We start from the raw sequence: 4,624 nt of genomic DNA, 5'->3' as shown, positions 1-4,624 counted from the left end.
CATCTGCTTCCTTTGTTGTGTCTTTTGGTAACTTTCCACTGCTCCAACTTTCCCCCCAACCCGTCCCATCCCTGCAGAGGGGTAGGATAAAATCGGTTTTGTTAAGCTTGAGGTCACATGTTTTTTCAGAGTGTTTGCGCCTGAATAGGGTTGTTGAATTGAAAGTACCTTCCTGTTATCCTCAATCTGAGGAAGACATGCTTTTCAGGCTGGTAAGACATGGTGGATACACAGAGAGAGAGAGGCATTCATGATACAGTGATTTTATTATAAAATTTCATTATGTCAACCAGAATTCATAATTTGGACAGACAAAGCTCCCAAATCATCATAGGGGACCCACCAGCGCTTCTGAATTTTAGGAGGCTTATAAGAGCTTGGCCACCACAGGTCTTACCATACTGTGGCTGTTTAGAGGAGGGGACCAAACAAATTGATTTTTCACCATTTTTGTTATAGGGAGTGTATTTATCTTTTAAGGACTCTGAAGGTTCTTGTGTTTCCAATCACCTCCCTGTTGGAGGTCATCAGGAGGACCTCAAAAGGAATGTTTGGTCCCATTGTCAGTTTTATGTAACCTTTTTTAATTGACAATATTGACTACGCTTCACGTGTTTTTGGAGCTGCAATTTCCCCCAATATTCACGGCACTCTTGTTTCTGAGCTTTGATGCTTTATGTATAGTTCACTGTAGTCACCATAGTCCTATAGCTCATGACAGATTGTTGGGAGGGGTTTTTAGAGATGAAGTAGAACTGTGGCCAGTGTTGAGCTTGGCGTAAAATTTGAAAACATTCAACCGTGGGTAGGCTCTTACCTTTGCAGCCCATCTCCAGCAGTGACTCTTTCTGGAGGTCTGTTGTTCTGGATGACCCTGGAGTTAAACTGCAAGATTAAAATCATTATCTGACATTGCGTGCAAAGATTTGATAGCCCAACTATGAAAGAGTAAACTCATTTTTTGATAGAGATGTCAGAACCCTCTGCTAGCTTGGCTAATTCACATATTTAAAAATACAGTGGAAATTTGCTTACAAAAATTCATTAAGATTGCTGTTGTACTACAATACTTTCTTGTCCTCAGATATCTTTCCTGGTTTTCATAAGTCTGTGGGCTTTTTTTCTTGTCAAACTAATGTTCTTTTTGAAGATATGTGGAGAGAGCTTAGCTGAGCATTTCCTAGTTATCGAATGTTTGAATTTGGTTTGTTGAAGTCTTGCATTCCAGAAGATATAGGGACAAGAAGTCACTCTTGTGCAATAGAAATTTTAACTCCACTTGAATGCATTTTTAAAAAGTGAATTACTAATTTATAATTCAATCTTATTTTCTTCTTTTACAGCTAAAGAAATTATTATTAAACTAATATTAAAATTTTTTGCAAGTACCATATTTGGATTTTTGAGTTCAAGAATAGTTATATATTGGCGATCTCATGTCTTCAATGATGGATTAACTGGAGTAATTCTAAGCTTCTCAATGACATACCTGATTTTCTTCATTGGTAAGATAAGGAATAACTATGCCCCCTACTAATTCAACTAAACAAAACTGAACCTGATTTTCTGAGAGGTTTTTTTGTTATGCGTATTCAAATATACATTTATTTACTAACAAAAATGTTATATTACAGTGATGTTAACCTAGCCATGTGTGACATATTTAACAGCATACACAGAAATATGGTAAATTACATATTTAATATCTAAACCTAGGAATAAATAATAAAAAACATAAATGTTATGTGACCAGGTTAATGTTGTACTGAGAACTTTAAATTCTGCATTGTTACTTTGCATTTGACTGCTTTTATTTTAACTTTAATATTACATTAAAGAAGCATCTTAAAATTGTATATACTTTCTTATATCTGTCTGCCTGTAAATCCAGGTGCTTTAGTTACCATGAGTCCAATTTTGCAGGGTAGAGAGGAATTAAAATTAATAAATGGAAAAACTGTAAACGGTTAAACAATTTTAAGCACTGCAGGTCAGTAAATGAAAGTTTTACTGTTCTCATACTAACATTAACAAGGCTATGTTGTACATCTTTTTTATTTTATTATGTAAGTATGATTAGTTATATATTAAATTATATTCTTTTAAAAAGAAAAAAGATTACAAAATTTTGCAAAATGGCCACACAAAGTTTTCAGTGCAAATAGATGGCCTCACATGGACAGTCGGTATATTACATAGCACTTTTTTTTTTGCTTACGTCACTTTTGGAGAGCTATAAGTAGACAATGAAATTGCAGAATTTAGATTTGAGGCTCAAGCTTTCTGTAGTCTTGCTGTGCTTCAAATCAGGTGGACAAGGTAGTGCATCCAGGCCTGGGTAGGAGCCTTTGTCTCATGTCAAACCTCTCAACTACAATGCACAGGGCTCTCAGAGGTAATTCAAAGCTCCAGCCCCTCTGAAAGGGGTGCCTTCATATTCAAATCATTAAAAAGGCCATACAACTTTATATAAATAGAACATAGGGGCTTGGGGTTCATGAGAATTTGTCCATTTATTCTGAGAGGCTAAAAGCCCACACAAATAGTTTTTCAGGTGAATCATAGTATGTATCAGTGATATGTATAATGTTCTGGATCACTGACAATATAGACACTTGTGTTTGTGCTGATACAGCTTTTTTCAAGGCTGTTTTAACTTATGATCTTGAGAGATTTTCCTGCCCTATTGTTGTTGAGGAAATAGTGCACCGATCCCCTTAAGTTAGAGTTTGATTTTACCCATTCAGAGAAGAGAGAGGTTTTCTTATCTATTAAGAGTCGATAAGATCATTATTCTGTGGTTTACACTGTTAGTGTGCTTATTTGTTGTTTGTCCTATTTCTGAAATATTTTTCATTGAGGCCAATCACTTTTTCTTTATATGTAGTTTCAACTTCAAGTTTTTTCTCTGTTGTATTATCGTTGGTTAAGTGCTTCATTTAAGCCAAATTTGGGTGTGATTTTCTGACTCTTCTTTAACCATTTCTCACTCCAGCCAAGTGCCTCTCCCCTCTCAACTTATAAATATACTTTATTGTGAGTTAAATAGCATTCATGGGTGAGGCTGCTAGATCACCTGCATTGGTGGCCAGAACTTCTGCTCTTTCACTAATCATTTCTGCTTGTTCAAGAGTGACTTAAGCAAAACTTTCATCTGGTTAGAGACTGACTTTGTCCATTACAGAAATACCACTTACAGGTAAGAGAGAAATCTATTTAAATTTGAAAACTATGCACAGTACGTTTTTTACATAGAAAGATATTCTTCTTCTTTGAATGATGTCCCTGTGGGTGCTCCACTTCAGGTGTTTGTGCACCCTGTGCCGTTGATCGGAGAATTTCAGCAGCAGTGTGTATCTGGATTGTGCATGCGCCATGGTTGTCTTGCAGCGCCATTGGCGCCTCATCTATTGTATGTGCGACTCGACACCCTCAGTTCCTTCTCTATTGGCCCCAGCCTGAGATGGAGCTCCATAGCGGTGTCCCAACATCTGTGACAAACCTAGAAAAAGTAGTTCGAAATAGTTTTAAGTTTCATAGTATAGTTAGTAGTAGTTTAGTTAGTCTTCATTAGTCTTAGTTACTTAAATTTTTTCTTTTTCTTTCCTCAGAGCAGGAAACATTCAACCCCACTCAACAATGCCTGGTTCTCCGGGTTTTAAAAGATGTGGCGCCTGCTGAGACACTGTGCCTGTCTGACGGTCATTCCCTCTGTGTCCACTGCCTTGGTGAGTTGCACATCTCCCAGAAGTGCACTCGACGCAGTACTTCAAAGGCCAGAGCTAGACAGGATCGAGACCTCCATCTTAAGCTCATCCGACCGGCCTCTGAGCCAGGGCAAAAGACTCCCAGGTACATCACTCTCAGTGAAGGACAAGGGTTATTCCTCAAAAAGATCAAGGAAAAGAGCTATGAACTCACTGCAGAGACTAAAAAAAAAATTGTCTCCTGCTAGGTCGCTGTCCTCAGTGCCAACCGCATCGTGGGTAAGCACCTTTGAGGCACCAGGCACCTCTGGCACCATCTACATGGGACCCCATTGGAAAGAGAAGGAGTTGAGGCGCACATCTAAACCTTCCTCCTCTTCTACGGCACCAACAACAACGGTGAAATACACAATGCCAAAACCCTCACCAATGGCTGTGCCACCACCACTAGTGCTGACAACTTCCTTGGCACCGACAGAGAGGGTGAAGATAGCATCGTCCGCACCGAGCAAGTCAGGTCGCAAACCATCGGCAACGTCCATGGCACCATCTAAAATATTGACATCGGTAACAAAATCGATGGCACCACACCAGTTTCTACACCAGAAAGACATCCTGGTATCCTCAGTACCACTCTCGCTGTTCTTTAGCACCGATGGCTCCCCAGAGCATACAGCACCAGAGCAATCAGCCTCACCCACCGCCCCACCATTTTCTAGCAATGAGGATGATAAACAGGAAGAGGTTGCTTTCTCTTCGCACCACTCTTCACCTATCAAAAACAGACCACCTTTGGGACCCATGAAATCAAGCACCCAATATGGGCAAGATATTCAGCCTTAGTACGGACAGCCATGGATGTGCCCACCCATGCCTTTTCCCATGCAATGGCCACCCGGAGACCCATGGGCAGCATA

This window comes from Trachemys scripta, chromosome 4 (genome assembly GCF_013100865.1).
Source record: "Trachemys scripta elegans isolate TJP31775 chromosome 4, CAS_Tse_1.0, whole genome shotgun sequence".
Lineage (NCBI taxonomy): Eukaryota > Metazoa > Chordata > Testudines > Emydidae > Trachemys > Trachemys scripta.
Note: the sequence above shows the minus strand (reverse complement) of the source record.